This window comes from Pan paniscus, chromosome 15 (genome assembly GCF_029289425.2).
Source record: "Pan paniscus chromosome 15, NHGRI_mPanPan1-v2.0_pri, whole genome shotgun sequence".
NCBI lineage: Eukaryota > Metazoa > Chordata > Mammalia > Primates > Hominidae > Pan > Pan paniscus.
Genome location: NC_073264.2, coordinates 7404773 through 7427325, shown reverse-complemented (window position 1 = coordinate 7427325; position 22553 = coordinate 7404773).

The following is a 22553-nucleotide window of genomic DNA, read 5'->3' as shown; positions in this document are numbered from 1 at the left end:
ATTAAATATAATTACTGCAGTTTTGATAGTTTATTTACAGTATATATAACACATATTTGGTGTACTTTTTGATATTTTATGTATAGAATGTAATATATATTTACCGTAGTTTTGATATTTTATTTACAGTATATAAAATGTATTTGGTGTACTTTTAGTTAATATTATATGTACAGTATATGAAATATATTTACTGTACATTTTGATAATTTATGTTCAGTATGTAAGGTATATTTGGTGTCCTTTTGATATTTTATGTAAATTATATAATATATATTTGGTGTAGTTTGTGATATTTTACATAGGGTGTGTAATGTATATTTACTGTACTTTTTGGTATTTTATTTACAGTAAATAATATACATTTGGTGTAATTTTTGATATTTTATGTACAGTATATTAAATATAATTACTGTAGTTTTTGATAGTTTATTTACAGTATATATAACACATATTTGGTGTACTTTTTGATATTTTATGTACAGTATGTAATATATATTCACTGTAATTTTCGATAATTTATTTACACTATATAAAATCTATTTGGTGTACTTTTAGTTAATATTATATGTACAATATATGAAATATATTTACTGTACATTTTGATATTTTATGTACAGTATATAAGATATATTTGGTGTCCTTTTGATATTTTATGTAAATTATATAATATATATTTGGTGAATATTGTGATATTTTATATGGGGTGTGTAAGATATATTTACTGCACTTTTTGATATTTTATTTATTGTAAATAATATACATTTGGTGTAATTTATGATATTTTATGTACAGTATATTAAATATAATTACTGCAGTTTTTGATAGTTTATTTACAGTATATATAACACATATTTGGTGTACTTTTTGATATTTTATGTACAGAATGTAATATATATTTACTGCACTTTTTGATATTTTATTTACAGTATATAAAATGTATTTGGTGTACTTTTAGTTAATATTATATGTACAATATATGAAATATATTTACGGTACATTTTGATATTTTATGTTCAGTATATAAGGTACATTTGGTGTCCTTTTGATATTTTATGTAAATTACATAATATATATTTGGTGTAGATTGTGATATTTTACATAGTGTGTGTAGGATATATTTACTGTACTTTTTGATATTTTATTTACAGTAAATAATATACATTTGGTGTAATTTTTGATATTTTATGTACAGTATATTAAATATAATTACTGCAGTTTTTGATAGTTCATTTACAGTATATATAACACATATTTGGTGTACTTTTTTGTATTTTATGTACAGCATGTAATATATATTTACTGTAGTTTTTGATATTTTATTTACAGTATATAAAATGTATTTGGTGTACTTTTAGTTAATATTATATGTAGAATATATGAAATATATTTACTGTACATTTTGATATTTCATGTTCAGTATATAAGGTATATTTGGTGTCCTTTTGATATTTTATGTAAATTATAAAATATATATTTGGTGTAGTTTCTGATATTTTACATAGGGTGTGTAATATATATTTACTGTACTTTTTGGTATTTTCTTTACAGTAAATAATATATATTTGGTATAATTTTTGATATTTTATGTACAGTATATTAAATATAATTAGTGTAGTTTTGATAGTTTATTTACAGTATATATAACACATATTTGGTGTACTTTTTGATATTTTATGTACAGTATGTAATACATATTCACTGTAATTTTTGATATTTTTTTTACACTATATAAACTGTATTTGGTGTAATTTTAGTTAATATTATATGTACAATATATGAAATATATTTACTGTACTTTTTGATATTTTATGTACAGTATATAAGATATATTTGGTGTCCTTTTGATATTTTATGTGAATTTTATAATATATATTTGGCGTAGTTTTTGATATTTTACATAGGGTGTGTAATGTATATTTACTGTACAATTTGGTATTTTATTTACAGTAAATAATATGCATTTGGTGTAATTTTTGATATTTTCTGTACAGTATATTAAATATAATTACTGTAGCTTTTGATAGTTTATTTACAGTATATATAACACATATTTGGTGTACTTTTTGATATTTTATGTACAGTATGTAATATATATTCACTGTAATTTTTGATATTTTATTTACACTATATAGAATGTATTTGGTGTACTTTAATTAATATTATATGTACAATATATGAAATATATTTACTGTACTTTTTGATATTTTATGTACAGTATATAAGATATAATTGGTGTCCTTTTGATATTTTATGTAAATTATATAATATGTATTTGGTGTAGATTGTGATATTTTACATAGGGTGTGTAAGATATATTTACTGTACTTTTTGATATTTTATTTACAGTAAATAATATACATTTGGTGAAATTTATGATATTTTATGTACAGTATATTAAATATAATTACGGCAGTTTTTGATAGATTATTTACAGTATATATAACACATATTTGCTGTACTATTTGATATTTTATGTACATAATGTAATATATATTTACTGTATTTTTGATATATTATTTAGAGTATATAAAATGTATTTGGTGTACTTTTAGGTAATATTATATGTACAATATATGAAATATATTTACGGTACATTTTGATATTTTATGTTCAGTATATAAGTTATATTTGGTGTCCTTTTGATATTTTATGTAAATTACATAATATATATTTGGTGTAGATTGTGATATTATACATAGGGTGTGTAATATATATTTACTGTACATTTTGATATTTTATTTACACTATATAAAATGTATTTGGTGTACTTTTAGTTAACATTATATGTACAATATATGAAATATATTTACTGTAATTTTGATACTTTATGTACAGTATATAAGATATATTTGGTGTCTTTTTGATATTTTATGTAAATTATATAATATATATTTGGTGTAGATTGTGATATTTTACATAGGGTGTGTAAGATATATTTACTGTACTTTTTGGTATTTTCTTTACAGTAAATAATATATATTTGGTGTAATTTTTGATATTTTATGTACAGTATATTAAATATAATTAGTGTAGTTTTGATAGTTTATTTACATTATATATAACACATATTTGGTGTACTTTTTGATATATTATGTACAGTATGTAATATATATTTACTGTAATTTTTGATAATTTATTTACTGTATATAAAATGTATTTGGTGTACTTTTAGTTAATATTATATGTACAATATATGAAATATATTTACTGTACTTTTTGATATTTTATGTACAGTATAATATATATTTGGTGTCCTTTTGATATTTTATGTAAATTATATAATATATATTTGGTGTAGATTGTGATATCTTACATAGGGTGTGTAATATATATTTACTGTACTTTTTGATATTTTATTTACAGTAAATAATATACATTTGGTGTAATTTTGATATTTTATGTACAATATATTAAATATAATTACTGCAGTTTTTGATAGTTTATTTACAGTATATAAAACACAAATTTGGTGTACTTTTTGATATTTTATGTACAGAATGTAATATATATTTACTGTACTTTTGATATTTTATTTACTGTATATAAAATGTATTTGGTGTACTTTTAGTTAATATTATATGTACAATATATGAAATATATTTACTGTACATTTTGATATTTCATGTTCAGTATATAAGATATATTTGGTGTCCTTTTGATATTTTATGTAAATTATATAATATATATTTGGTGTAGTTTGTGATATTTTACATAGGGTGTGTAATATATATTTACTGTACTTTTTGGTATTTTATTTACAGTAAATAATATACATTTGGTGTAATTTTTGATATTTTATGTACAGTACATTAAATATAATTACTGTAGTTTTTGATAGTTTATTTACAGTATATATAACACATATTTGGTGTACTTTTTGATATTTTATGTACAGTATGTAATATATATTTACTGTACTTTTTGATATTTTATTTACAGTATATAAAATGTATTTGGTGTACTTTTGGTTAATATTAAATGTACAATATATGAAATATATTTACTGTACATTTTGATATTTTTTGTACACTATATAAGATATATTTGGTGTCCTTTTGATATTTTATGTAAATTATATAATATATATTTGGTGTAGATGGTGATATTTTACATAGGGTGTGTAAGATATATTTAGGGTACTTTTTGGATATTTTATTTACAGTAAATAATATACATTTGGTGTAATTTTTGATATTTTATGTACAGTATATTAAATATAATTAGTGTAGTTTTGATAGTTTATTTACAGTATACATAACACATATTTGGTGTACTTTTTGATATTTTATGTACAGTATGAAATATATATTTACTGTAATTTTTGATAATTTATTTACACTATATAAAATGTATTTGTTGTACTTTTAGTTAATATTATATGTACAATATATGAAATATATTTACTGTAATTTTTGATATTTTATGTACAGTATATAAGATATATTTGGTGTCCTTTTTATATTTTATGTAAGTTATATAATAGATATTTGGTGTAGATTGTGATATTTTACATAGGGTGTGTAATATATATTTACTGTACTTTTTGATATTTTATTTACAGTAAATAATATACATTTGGTTTAATTTTTGATATTTTATGTACAGTATATTAAATATAATTACTGCAGTTTTTGATAGTTTATTTACAGTATATAAAACACAAATTTGGTGTACTTTTTGATATTTTATGAACAGAATGTTATATATATTTACTGTACTTTTGATATTTTATTTACAGTATATAAAATGTATTTGGTGTACTTTTGGTTAATATTATATGTACAATATATGAAATATATTTACTGTACGTTTTGATATTTCATGTTCAGTATATAAGATATATTTGGTGTCCTTTTGATATTTCTTGTAAATTATATAATATATATTTGGTGTAGTTTGTGATATTTTACATAGGGTGTTTAATATATATTTACTGTACTTTTTGATATTTTATTTACAGTATATAATATACATTTGGTGTAATTTTTGATATTTTATGTACAGTATATTAAATATAATTACTGTTGTTTTTGATAGTTTATTTACAGTATATATTACACATATTTGGTGTACTTTTTGATATTTTATGTACAGTATGTAATATATATTTACATTATTTTTGATATTTTATTTACAGAATATAAAATGTATTTGTGTACTTTTAGTTAATATTATATGTACAATATAGGAAATATATTTACTGTATATTTTGATATTTTATGTACACTATATAAGATATATTTGGTGTCCTTTTGATATTTTATGTAAATTATATAATATATATTTGGTGTAGATTGTGATATTTTACATAGGGTGTGTAAGAAATATTTACTGTACTTTTTGATATTTTATTTACAGTAAATAATATACATTTGGTGTAATTTTTGATATTTTATGTACAGTATATTAAATATAATTAGTGTAGTTTTGATAGTTTATTTACAGTATACATAACACATATTTGGTGTACTTTTTGATATTTTATGTACAGTATGAAACATATATTTACTGTAATTTTTGATAATTTATTTACAGTATATAAAATGTATTTGGTGTACTTTTAGTTAATATATATACAATATATGAAATATATTTACTGTACATTTTGATATTTTATTTACAGTATACAAGATATATTTCGTGTCCTTTTGATATTTTATGTAAATTATATAATATATATTTGGTGTAGTTTGTGATATTTTACGTAGGGTGTGTCATATATATTTACTGTACTTTTTGATATTTTATTTACAGTAAATAATATACATTTGGTGTAATTTTTGATATTTTATGTACAGTATATTAAATATAATTACTGTTGTTTTTTATAGTTTATTTATAGTATATATTGCACATATTTGGTGTACTTTTTGATATTTTATGTACAGTATGTAATATATATTTACTCAAATTTTTGATATTTTATTTACAGTATATAAAATATATTTGGTGTACTTTTAGTTAATATTATATGTACAATATATGAAATATATTTACTGTACATTTTGATATTTTATGTACAGTATATAAGATATATTTGGTGTCCTTTTGAAATTTTATGTAAATTATATAATATATATTTGGTGTAGATTGTGATATTTTACATAGGGTGTGTAAGATATATTTACTGTACTTTTTGATATTTTATTTACAGTAAATAATATACATTTGGTGTAATTTTTGATATTTTATGTACAGTATATTAAATATAATTACTGCAGTTTTTGATAGTTTATTTACAGTATATATAACACATATTTGGTGTACTTTTTGATATTTTATGTATAGAATGTAATATATATTTACCGTAGTTTTGATATTTTATTTACAGTATATAAAATGTATTTGGTGTACTTTTAGTTAATATTATATGTACAGTATATGAAATATATTTACTGTACATTTTGATAATTTATGTTCAGTATATAAGGTATATTTGGTGTCCTTTTGATATTTTATGTAAATTATATAATATATATTTGGTGTAGTTTGTGATATTTTACATAGGGTGTGTAATGTATATTTACTGTACTTTTTGGTATTTTATTTACAGTAAATAATATACATTTGGTGTAATTTTTGATATTTTATGTACAGTACATTAAATATAATTACTGTAGTTTTTGATAGTTTATTTACAGTATATATAACACATATTTGGTGTACTTTTTGATATTTTATGTACAGTATGTAATATATATTCACTGTAATTTTCGATAATTTATTTACACTATATAAAATGTATTTGGTGTACTTTTAGTTAATATTATATGTACAATATATGAAATATATTTACTGTACATTTTGATATTTTATGTACAGTATATAAGATATATTTGGTGTCCTTTTGATATTTTATGTAAATTATATAATATATATTTGGTGAATATTGTGATATTTTATATGGGGTGTGTAAGATATATTTACTGCACTTTTTGATATTTTATTTACTGTAAATAATATACATTTGGTGTAATTTATGATATTTTATGTACAGTATATTAAATATAATTACTGCAGTTTTTGATAGTTTATTTACATTATATATAACACATATTTGGTGTACTTTTTGATATTTTATGTACAGAATGTAATATATATTTACTGCACTTTTTGATATTTTATTTACAGTATATAAAATGTATTTGGTGCACTTTTAGTTAATATTATATGTACAATATATGAAATATATTTACGGTACATTTTGATATTTTATGTTCAGTATATAAGGTATATTTGGTGTCCTTTTGATATTTTATGTAAATTACATAATATATATTTGGTGTAGATTGTGATATTTTACATAGTGTGTGTAGGATATATTTACTGTACTTTTTGATATTTTATTTACAGTAAATAATATACATTTGGTGTAATTTTTGATATTTTATATACAGTATATTAAATATAACTACTGCAGTTTTTGATAGTTCATTTACAGTATATATAACATATTTGGTGTACTTTTTGGTATTTTATGTACAGCATGTAATATATATTTACTGTAGTTTTTGATATTTTATTTACAGTATATAAAATGTATTTGGTGTACTTTTAGTTAATATTATATGTAGAATATATGAAATATATTTACTGTACATTTTGATATTTCATGTTCAGTATATAAGGTATATTTGGTGTCCTTTTGATATTTTATGTAAATTATAAAATATATATTTGGTGTAGTTTCTGATATTTTACATAGGGTGTGTAATATATATTTACTGTACTTTTTGGTATTTTCTTTACAGTAAATAATATATATTTGGTATAATTTTTGATATTTTATGTACAGTATATTAAATATAATTAGTGTAGTTTTGATAGTTTATTTACAGTATATATAACACATATTTGGTGTACTTTTTGATATTTTATGTACAGTATGTAATACATATTCACTGTAATTTTTGATATTTTTTTTACACTATATAAACTGTATTTGGTGTACTTTTAGTTAATATTATATGTACAATATATGAAATATATTTACTGTACTTTTTGATATTTTATGTACAGTATATAAGATATATTTGGTGTCCTTTTGATATTTTATGTAAATTATATAATATATATTTTTTGTAGATTGTTATATTTTACATATGGTGTGTAATATATATTTACTGTACTATTTGATATTTTATTTACACTATATAAAATGTATTTGGTGTACTTTTAGTTAATATTATATGTACAATATATGAAATATATTTACTGTATTTTTGATATTTTATGTACAGTATATAAGATATATTTTGTGTCATTTTTATATTTTATGTAAATTATATAATATATATTTGGTGTAGATTGTGATATTTTACATACTGTGTGTAATATATATTTACTGTAGTTTTTGATATTTTATTTATAGTAAATAATATACATTTGGTGTAATTTTTGATATTTTATGTACAGTATATTAAATATAATTACTGTAGTTTTTGATAGTTTATTTACAGTATATATAACACATATTTGGTGTACTTTTTGATATTTTATGTACAGTATGTAATACATATTTACTGTAATTTTTGATATTTTATTTACAGTATATAAAATGTATTTGGTGTACTTTCAGTTAATATTATATGTATAATATATGAAATATATTTACTGTACATTTTGATATTTTATGTACAGTACATAAGATATATTTGGTGTCGTTTTAATATTTTATGTAAATTATATAATATATGTTTGTGTAGATTGTGATATTTTACATAGGGTGTGTCATATATATTTACTGTACTTTTTGATATTTTATTTACAGTATATAATATACATTTGGTGTAATTTTTGATATTTTATGTACAGTATATTATATATAATTACTGTAGTTTTGATAGTTTATTTATAGTATATATAACACATATTCGGTGTACTTTTTGATATTTTATGTACAGTATGTAATATATATTTAGTGTACATTTTGATATTTTATTTACAGTATATAAAATGTATTTGGTGTACTTTTAGTTAATATTATATGTACAGTATATGAAATATATTTACTGTAAATTTTGATAATTTTTGTACAGTATAGAAGATATATTTGGTGTCCTTTTGATATTTTATGTAAATTATATAATATATATTTGGTGTAGTTTTTGATATTTTACATAGTGTGTGTCATATATATTTACTGTACTTTTTGATTTTTTATTTACAGTATATAATATATATTTGGTGAAATTTTGATATTTTATGTACAGTATATGAAATATAATTACTGTAGTTTTTGATAGTTTATTTACAGTATATATAACACATATTTGGTGTACCTTTTGATATTTTATGTACAGTATGTAATATATATTTACTGAAATTTTTGATAATTTATTTACAGTATATAAAATGTATTTGGTGTACTTTTAGTTAATATTATATATACAATAAAGAAATATATTTACTGTACTTTTTGATATTTTTTGTTCAGTATAGAAGATATATTTGGTGTCCTTTTGATATTTTATGTAAATTATATAATATATATTTGGTGTAGTTTTTGATATTTTACATAGGGTGTGTCATATACATTTACTGTACTTTTTGATATTTTATTTACAGTATATAATATACATTTGGTGTAATTTTTGATATTATATGCACAGTATATTATATATAATTAGTGTAGTTTTGATAGTTTATTTATAGTATGTATAACACATATTTGGTGTACTTTTTGATATTTTATGTACAGTATGTAATATATATTTACTGTATTATTGATATTTTATTTACAGTATATAAAATGTATTTGGTGTACTTTTAGTTAATATTATATGTACAATATATGAAATTTATTTACTGTACATTTTGATATTTTATGTACAGTATATAATATATATTTGGTGTCCTTTTGATATTTTATGTGAATTTTATAATATATATTTGGCGTAGTTTTTGATATTTTACATAGGGTGTGTAATGTATATTTACTGTACAATTTGGTATTTTATTTACAGTAAATAATATGCATTTGGTGTAATTTTTGATATTTTCTGTACAGTATATTAAATATAATTACTGTAGCTTTTGATAGTTTATTTACAGTATATATAACACATATTTGGTGTACTTTTTGATATTTTATGTACAGTATGTAATATATATTCACTGTAATTTTTGATATTTTATTTACACTATATAGAATGTATTTGGTGTACTTTAATTAATATTATATGTACAATATATGAAATATATTTACTGTACTTTTTGATACTTTATGTACAGTATATAAGATATAATTGGTGTCCTTTTGATATTTTATGTAAATTATATAATATATATTTGGTGTAGATTGTGATATTTTACATAGGGTGTGTAAGATATATTTACTGTACTTTTTGATATTTTATTTACAGTAAATAATATACATTTGGTGAAATTTATGATATTTTATGTACAGTATATTAAATATAATTACGGCAGTTTTTGATAGATTATTTACAGTATATATAACACATATTTGGTGTACTATTTGATATTTTATGTACATAATGTAATATATATTTACTGTATTTTTGATATATTATTTACAGTATATAAAATGTATTTGGTGTACTTTTAGGTAATATTATATGTACAATATATGAAATATATTTACGGTACATTTTGATATTTTATGTTCAGTATATAAGGTATAATTGGTGTCCTTTTGATATTTTATGTAAATTACATAATATATATTTAGTGTAGATTGTGATATTATACATAGGGTGTGTAATATATATTTACTGTACATTTTGATATTTTATTTACACTATATAAAATGTATTTGGTGTACTTTTAGTTAACATTATATGTACAATATATGAAATATATTTACTGTAATTTTGATACTTTATGTACAGTATATAAGATATATTTGGTGTCCTATTGATATTTTATGTAAATTATATAATATATATTTGGTGTAGATTGTGATATTTTACATAGGGTGTGTAATATATATTTACTGTAATTTTTGATATTTTATTTACAGTAAATAATATACATTTGGTGTAATTTTTGATATTTTATGTACAGTATATTAAATATAATTACTGTAGTTTTGGAGAGTTTATTTACAGTATATATAACACATATTTGGTGTACTTTTTGATATTTTATGTACAGTATGTAATATTTATTTAGTGTAATATTTGATAATTAATGTACAGAATATAAAACGTATTTGGTGTACTTTTAGTTAATATTATATATACAATATATGAAATATATTTAGTGTAAATTTTGATATTTTATGTACAGTATAGAAGATATATTTGGTGTCCTTTTGATATTTTATGTAAATTATATAATATATATTTGGTGAAGTTTGTGATATTTTACATAGGGTGTGTAATATATATTTACTGTACATTTTGATATTTTATTTACAGTATATAATATACATTAGGTTTAATTTTTGATATTATATATACAGTATATTAAATATAATTACTGTAGTTTTTGATAGTTTATTTACAGTATATATTACACATATTTGTTGTACTTTTTGATATTTTATGTACAGTATGTAATATATATTTAGTGTACTTTTTGATATTTTATTTACAGTAAATAATATACATTTGGTGTAATTTTTGATATTTTATGTACAGTATATTAAATATAATTACTGTAGTTTTTGATAGTTTATTCACAGTATATATAACACATATTTGGTGTACTTTTTGATATTTTATGTACAGTATGTAATATATATTCACTGTAATTTTTGATATTTTATTTACACTGTATAAAATGTATTTGGTGTACTTTTAGTTAATATTATATGTACAATATATGAAATATATTTACTGTACATTTTGATATTTTATGTACAGTATATAAGATATATTTGTGTCCTTTTGATATTTTATATAAATTATATAATATATATTTGGTGAATACTGTGATATTTTATATAGGGTGTGTAAGATATATTTACTGCACTTTTTGATATTTTATTTACTGTAAATAATATACATTTGGTGTAATTTATGATATTTTTTGTACAGTATATTAAATATAATTACTGCAGTTTTTGATAGTTTATTTACATTATATATAACACATATTTGTTGTACTTTTTGATATTTTATGTACAGAATGTAATATATATTTACTGCACTTTGTGATATTTTATTCACAGTATATAAAATGTATTTGGTGTACTTTTAGTTAATATTATATGTACAATATATGAAATATATTTACGGTACATTTTGATATTTTATGTTCAGTATATAAAGTATATTTGGTGTCCTTTTGATATTTTATGTAAATTACATAATATATATTTGGTGTAGATTGTGATATTTTACATAGTGTGTGTAGGATATATTTACTGTACTTTTTGATATTTTATTTACAGTAAATAATATACATTTTGTGTAATTTTTGATATTTTATGTACAGTATATTAAATATAATTACTGCAGTTTTTGATAGTTCATTTACAGTATATATAACACATATTTGGTGTACTTTTTGGTATTTTATGTACAGCATGTAATATATATTTACTGTAGTTTTTGATATTTTATTTACAGTATATAAAATGTATTTGGTGTACTTTTAGTTAATATTATATGTACAATATATGAAATATATTTACTGTACATTTTGATATTTCATGTTAAGTATATAAGGTATATTTGGTGTCCTTTTGATATTTTATGTAAATTATAAAATATATATTTGGTGTAGTTTCTGATATTTTACATAGGGTGTGTAATATATATTTACTGTACTTTTTGGTATTTTCTTTACAGTAAATAATATATATCTGGTATAATTTTTGATATTTTATGTACAGTATATTAAATATAATTAGTGTAATTTTGATAGTTTATTTACAGTATATATAACACATATTTGGTGTACTTTTTGATATTTTATGTACAGTATGTAATACATATTCACTGTAATTTTAGATATTTTTTTTACACTATATAAACTGTATTTGGTGTACTTTTAGTTAATATTATATGTACAATATATAAAATATATTTACTGTACATTTTGATATTTTATGTACAGTATATAAGATATATTTGGTGTCCTTTTGATATTTTATGTAAATTATATAATATATATTTGTTGTAGATTGTGATATTTTACATATGGTGTGTAATATATATTTACTGTACTATTTGATATTTTATTTACACTATATAAAATGTATTTGGTGTACTTTTAGTTAATATTACATGTACAATATATGAATTATATTTACTGTATTTTTGATATTTTATGTACAGTATATAAGATATATTTTGTGTCATTTTGATATTTTATGTAAATTATATAATATATATTTGGTGTAGATTGTGATATTTTACATACTGTGTGTAATATATATTTACTGTAGTTTTTGATGTTTTATTTACAGTAAATAATATACATTTGGTGTAATTTTTGATATTTTATGTACAGTATATTAACTATAATTACTGTAGTTTTTGATAGTTTATTTACAGAATATATAACACATATTTGGTGTACTTTTTGATATTTTATGTACAGTATGTAATACATATTTACTGTAATTTTTGATATTTTATTTACAGTATATAAAATGTATTTGGTGTACTTTCAGTTAATATTATATGTACAATATATGAAATATATTTACTGTACATTTTGATATTTTATGTACAGTACATAAGATATATTTGGTGTCCTTTTAATATTTTATGTAAATTATATAATACATATTTGGTGTAGATTGTGATATTTTACATAGGGTGTGTCATATATATTTACTGTTGTTTTTGATATTTCATTTACAGTATATAATATACATTTGGTGTAATTTTTGATATTTTATGTACAGTATATTATATATAATTACTGTAGTTTTGATAGTTTATTTATAGTATATATAACACATATTCGGTGTACTTTTTGATATTTTATGTACAGTATGTAATATATATTTAGTGTACATTTTGATATTTTATTTACAGTATATAAAATGTATTTGGTGTACTTTTAGTTAATATTATATGTACAGTATATGAAATATATTTACTGTAAATTTTGATAATTTTTGTACAGTATAGAAGATATATTTGGTGTCCTTTTGATATTTTATGTAAATTATATAATATATATTTGGTGTAGTTTTTGATATTTTACATAGTGTGTGTCATATATATTTACTGTACTTTTTGATTTTTTATTTACAGTATATAATATATATTTGGTGAAATTTTGATATTTTATGTACAGTATATGAAATATAATTACTGTAGTTTTTGATAGTTTATTTACAGTATATATAACACATATTTGGTGTACCTTTTGATATTTTATGTACAGTATGTAATATATATTTACTGAAATTTTTGATAATTTATTTACAGTATATAAAATGTATTTGGTGTACTTTTAGTTAATATTATATATACAATAAAGAAATATATTTACTGTACTTTTTGATATTTTTTGTTCAGTATAGAAGATATATTTGGTGTTCTTTTGATATTTTATGTAAATTATATAATATATATTTGGTGTAGTTTTTGATATTTTACATAGGGTGTGTCATATACATTTACTGTACTTTTTGATATTTTATTTACAGTATATAATATACATTTGGTGTAATTTTTGATATTATATGCACAGTATATTATATATAATTAGTGTAGTTTTGATAGTTTATTTATAGTATGTATAACACATATTTGGTGTACTTTTTGATATTTTATGTACAGTATGTAATATATATTTACTGTATTATTGATATTTTATTTACAGTATATAAAATGTATTTGGTGTACTTTTAGTTAATATTATATGTACAATATATGAAATTTATTTACTGTACATTTTGATATTTTATGTACAGTATATAATATATATTTGGTGTCCTTTTGATATTTTATGTGAATTTTATAATATATATTTGGCGTAGTTTTTGATATTTTACATAGGGTGTGTAATGTATATTTACTGTACAATTTGGTATTTTATTTACAGTAAATAATATGCATTTGGTGTAATTTTTGATATTTTCTGTACAGTATATTAAATATAATTACTGTAGCTTTTGATAGTTTATTTACAGTATATATAACACATATTTGGTGTACTTTTTGATATTTTATGTACAGTATGTAATATATATTCACTGTAATTTTTGATATTTTATTTACACTATATAGAATGTATTTGGTGTACTTTAATTAATATTATATGTACAATATATGAAATATATTTACTGTACTTTTTGATACTTTATGTACAGTATATAAGATATAATTGGTGTCCTTTTGATATTTTATGTAAATTATATAATATATATTTGGTGTAGATTGTGATATTTTACATAGGGTGTGTAAGATATATTTACTGTACTTTTTGATATTTTATTTACAGTAAATAATATACATTTGGTGAAATTTATGATATTTTATGTACAGTATATTAAATATAATTACGGCAGTTTTTGATAGATTATTTACAGTATATATAACACATATTTGGTGTACTATTTGATATTTTATGTACATAATGTAATATATATTTACTGTATTTTTGATATATTATTTACAGTATATAAAATGTATTTGGTGTACTTTTAGGTAATATTATATGTACAATATATGAAATATATTTACGGTACATTTTGATATTTTATGTTCAGTATATAAGGTATAATTGGTGTCCTTTTGATATTTTATGTAAATTACATAATATATATTTAGTGTAGATTGTGATATTATACATAGGGTGTGTAATATATATTTACTGTACATTTTGATATTTTATTTACACTATATAAAATGTATTTGGTGTACTTTTAGTTAACATTATATGTACAATATATGAAATATATTTACTGTAATTTTGATACTTTATGTACAGTATATAAGATATATTTGGTGTCCTATTGATATTTTATGTAAATTATATAATATATATTTGGTGTAGATTGTGATATTTTACATAGGGTGTGTAATATATATTTACTGTAATTTTTGATATTTTATTTACAGTAAATAATATACATTTGGTGTAATTTTTGATATTTTATGTACAGTATATTAAATATAATTACTGTAGTTTTGGAGAGTTTATTTACAGTATATATAACACATATTTGGTGTACTTTTTGATATTTTATGTACAGTATGTAATATTTATTTAGTGTAATATTTGATAATTAATTTACAGAATATAAAACGTATTTGGTGTACTTTTAGTTAATATTATATATACAATATATGAAATATATTTAGTGTAAATTTTGATATTTTATGTACAGTATAGAAGATATATTTGGTGTCCTTTTGATATTTTATGTAAATTATATAATATATATTTGGTGAAGTTTGTGATATTTTACATAGGGTGTGTAATATATATTTACTGTATATTTTGATATTTTATTTACAGTATATAATATACATTAGGTTTAATTTTTGATATTATATATACAGTATATTAAATATAATTACTGTAGTTTTTGATAGTTTATTTACAGTATATATTACACATATTTGTTGTACTTTTTGATATTTTATGTACAGTATGTAATATATATTTAGTGTACTTTTTGATATTTTATTTACAGTAAATAATATACATTTGGTGTAATTTTTGATATTTTATGTACAGTATATTAAATATAATTACTGTAGTTTTTGATAGTTTATTCACAGTATATATAACACATATTTGGTGTACTTTTTGATATTTTATGTACAGTATGTAATATATATTCACTGTAATTTTTGATATTTTATTTACACTGTATAAAATGTATTTGGTGTACTTTTAGTTAATATTATATTTACAATATATGAAATATATTTACTGTACATTTTGATATTTTATGTACAGTATATAAGATATATTTGTGTCCTTTTGATATTTTATATAAATTATATAATATATATTTGGTGAATATTGTGATATTTTATATAGGGTGTGTAAGATATATTTACTGCACTTTTTGATATTTTATTTACTGTAAATAATATACATTTGGTGTAATTTATGATATTTTTTGTACAGTATATTAAATATAATTACTGCAGTTTTTGATAGTTTATTTACATTATATATAACACATATTTGTTGTACTTTTTGATATTTTATGTACAGAATGTAATATATATTTACTGCACTTTGTGATATTTTATTCACAGTATATAAAATGTATTTGGTGTACTTTTAGTTAATATTATATGTACAATATATGAAATATATTTACGGTACATTTTGATATTTTATGTTCAGTATATAAGGTATATTTGGTGTCCTTTTGATATTTTATGTAAATTACATAATATATATTTGGTGTAGATTGTGATATTTTACATAGTGTGTGTAGGATATATTTACTGTACTTTTTGATATTTTATTTACAGTAAATAATATACATTTTGTGTAATTTTTGATATTTTATGTACAGTATATTAAATATAATTACTGCAGTTTTTGATAGTTCATTTACAGTATATATAACACATATTTGGTGTACTTTTTGGTATTTTATGTACAGCATGTAATATATATTTACTGTAGTTTTTGATATTTTATTTACAGTATATAAAATGTATTTGGTGTACTTTTAGTTAATATTATATGTACAATATATGAAATATATTTACTGTACATTTTGATATTTCATGTTAAGTATATAAGGTATATTTGGTGTCCTTTTGATATTTTATGTAAATTATAAAATATATATTTGGTGTAGTTTCTGATATTTTACATAGGGTGTGTAATATATATTTACTGTACTTTTTGGTATTTTCTTTACAGTAAATAATATATATCTGGTATAATTTTTGATATTTTATGTACAGTATATTAAATATAATTAGTGTAATTTTGATAGTTTATTTACAGTATATATAACACATATTTGGTGTACTTTTTGATATTTTATGTACAGTATGTAATACATATTCACTGTAATTTTAGATATTTTTTTTACACTATATAAACTGTATTTGGTGTACTTTTAGTTAATATTATATGTACAATATATAAAATATATTTACTGTACATTTTGATATTTTATGTACAGTATATAAGATATATTTGGTGTCCTTTTGATATTTTATGTAAATTATATAATATATATTTGTTGTAGATTGTGATATTTTACATATGGTGTGTAATATATATTTACTGTACTATTTGATATTTTATTTACACTATATAAAATGTATTTGGTGTACTTTTAGTTAATATTACATGTACAATATATGAATTATATTTACTGTATTTTTGATATTTTATGTACAGTATATAAGATATATTTTGTGTCATTTTGATATTTTATGTAAATTATATAATATATATTTGGTGTAGATTGTGATATTTTACATACTGTGTGTAATATATATTTACTGTAGTTTTTGATGTTTTATTTACAGTAAATAATATACATTTGGTGTAATTTTTGATATTTTATGTACAGTATATTAACTATAATTACTGTAGTTTTTGATAGTTTATTTACAGAATATATAACACATATTTGGTGTACTTTTTGATATTTTATGTACAGTATGTAATACATATTTACTGTAATTTTTGATATTTTATTTACAGTATATAAAATGTATTTGGTGTACTTTCAGTTAATATTATATGTACAATATATGAAATATATTTACTGTACATTTTGATATTTTATGTACAGTACATAAGATATATTTGGTGTCCTTTTAATATTTTATGTAAATTATATAATACATATTTGGTGTAGATTGTGATATTTTACATAGGGTGTGTCATATATATTTACTGTTGTTTTTGATATTTCATTTACAGTATATAATATACATTTGGTGTAATTTTTGATATTTTATGTACAGTATATTATATATAATTACTGTAGTTTTGATAGTTTATTTACAGTATATATAACACATATTTGGTGTACTTTTTGATATTTTATGTACAGTATGTAATATATATTTACTGTACATTTTGATATTTTATTTACAGTATATAAAATGTATATGGTGTACTTTTAGTTAATATTATATGTACAGTATATGAAATATATTTACTGTAAATTTTGATATTTTTTGTACAGTATATAAGATATATTTGGTGTCCTTTTGATATTTTATGTAAATTATATAATAGATATTTGGTGTAGTTTTTGATATTTTACATAGTGTGTGTCATATATATTTACTGTACTTTTTGATTTTTTATTAACAGTATATAATATACATTTGGTGAAATTTGATATTTTATGTACAGTATATGAAATATAATTACTGTAGTTTTTGATAGTTCATTTACAGTATATATAACACATATTTGGTGTACCTTTTGATATTTTATGTACAGTATGTAATATATATTTACTGTAATTTTTGATAATTTATTTACAGTATATAAAATGTATTTGGTGTACTTTTAGTTAATATTATATATACAATAAAGAAATATATTTACTGTACTTTTTGATATTTTTTGTTCAGTATAGAAGATATATTTGGTGTTCTTTTGATATTTTATGTAAATTATATAATATATATTTGGAGTAGTTTTTGATATTTTACATAGGGTGTGTCATATACATTTAGTGTACTTTTTGATATTTTATTTACTTTATATAATATACATTTGGTGTAATTTTTGATATTATATGCACAGTATATTATATATAATTAGTGTAGTTTTGATAGTTTATTTATAGTATATATAACACATATTTGGTGTACTTTTCCATATTTTATGTACAGTATGTAATATATATTTACTGTACTTTTTGATATATTATTTACAGTATATAAAATGTATTTGGTGTACTTTTAGTTAATATTATATGTACAATATATGAAATATATTTACTGTACATTTTGATATTTTATGTACAGTATATAATATATATTTTGTGTCCTTTTGATATTTTATGTGAATTTTATAATATATATTTGGTGTAGTTTTTGATATTTTACATAGGGTGTGTAATATATATTTACTGTAATTTTTGATATTTTATTTACAGTAAATAATATACATTTGGTGTAATTTTGATATTTTATGTACAGTATATTAAATATAATTACTGTAGGTTTTGATAGTTTATTTACAGTATATATAACACATATTTGGTGTACTTTTTGATATTTTATGTACAGTATGTAATATATATTTACTGTAATTTTTGATAATTTATTTACAGTATATAAAATGTATTTGGTGTACTTTTAGTTAATATATATACAATATATGAAATATATTTACTGTACATTTTGATATTTTATTTACAGTATACAAGATATATTTCGTGTCCTTTTGATATTTTATGTAAATTATATAATATATATTTGGTGTAGTTTGTGATATTTTACGTAGGGTGTGTCATATATATTTACTGTACTTTTTGATATTTTATTTACAGTAAATAATATACATTTGGTGTAATTTTTGATATTTTATGTACAGTATATTAAATATAATTACTGTGGTTTTTTATAGTTTATTTACAGTATATATTACACATATTTGGTGTACTTTTTGATATTTTATGTACAGTATGTAATATATATTTACTCAACTTTTTGATATTTTATTTACAGTATATAAAATATATTTGGTGTACTTTTAGTTAATATTATATGTACAATATATGAAATATATTTACTGTACATTTTGATATTTTATGTACAGTATATAAGATATATTTGGTGTCCTTTTGAAATTTTATGTAAATTATATAATATATATTTGGTGTAGATTGTGATATTTTACATAGGGTGTGTAAGATATATTTACTGTACTTTTTGATATTTTATTTACAGTAAATAATATACATTTGGTGTAATTTTTGATATTTTATGTACAGTATATTAAATATAATTACTGCAGTTTTGATAGTTTATTTACAGTATATATAACACATATTTGGTGTACTTTTTGATATTTTATGTATAGAATGTAATATATATTTACCGTAGTTTTGATATTTTATTTACAGTATATAAAATGTATTTGGTGTACTTTTAGTTAATATTATATGTACAGTATATGAAATATATTTACTGTACATTTTGATAATTTATGTTCAGTATGTAAGGTATATTTGGTGTCCTTTTGATATTTTATGTAAATTATATAATATATATTTGGTGTAGTTTGTGATATTTTACATAGGGTGTGTAATGTATATTTACTGTACTTTTTGGTATTTTATTTACAGTAAATAATATACATTTGGTGTAATTTTTGATATTTTATGTACAGTATATTAAATATAATTACTGTAGTTTTTGATAGTTTATTTACAGTATATATAACACATATTTGGTGTACTTTTTGATATTTTATGTACAGTATGTAATATATATTCACTGTAATTTTCGATAATTTATTTACACTATATAAAATCTATTTGGTGTACTTTTAGTTAATATTATATGTACAATATATGAAATATATTTACTGTACATTTTGATATTTTATGTACAGTATATAAGATATATTTGGTGTCCTTTTGATATTATGTAAATTATATAATATATATTTGGTGAATATTGTGATATTTTATATGGGGTGTGTAAGATATATTTACTGCACTTTTTGATATTTTATTTACTGTAAATAATATACATTTGGTGTAATTTATGATATTTTATGTACAGTATATTAAATATAATTACTGCAGTTTTTGATAGTTTATTTACAGTATATATAACACATATTTGGTGTACTTTTTGATATTTTATGTACAGAATGTAATATATATTTACTGCACTTTTTGATATTTTATTTACAGTATATAAAATGTATTTGGTGTACTTTTAGTTAATATTATATGTACAATATATGAAATATATTTACGGTACATTTTGATATTTTATGTTCAGTATATAAGGTACATTTGGTGTCCTTTTGATATTTTATGTAAATTACATAATATATATTTGGTGTAGATTGTGATATTTTACATAGTGTGTGTAGGATATATTTACTGTACTTTTTGATATTTTATTTACAGTAAATAATATACATTTGGTGTAATTTTTGATATTTTATGTACAGTATATTAAATATAATTACTGCAGTTTTTGATAGTTCATTTTCAGTATATATAACACATATTTGGTGTACTTTTTTGTATTTTATGTACAGCATGTAATATATATTTACTGTAGTTTTTGATATTTTATTTACAGTATATAAAATGTATTTGGTGTACTTTTAGTTAATATTATATGTAGAATATATGAAATATATTTACTGTACATTTTGATATTTCATGTTCAGTATATAAGGTATATTTGGTGTCCTTTTGATATTTTATGTAAATTATAAAATATATATTTGGTGTAGTTTCTGATATTTTACATAGGGTGTGTAATATATATTTACTGTACTTTTTGGTATTTTCTTTACAGTAAATAATATATATTTGGTATAATTTTTGATATTTTATGTACAGTATATTAAATATAATTAGTGTAGTTTTGATAGTTTATTTACAGTATATATAACACATATTTGGTGTACTTTTTGATATTTTATGTACAGTATGTAATACATATTCACTGTAATTTTTGATATTTTTT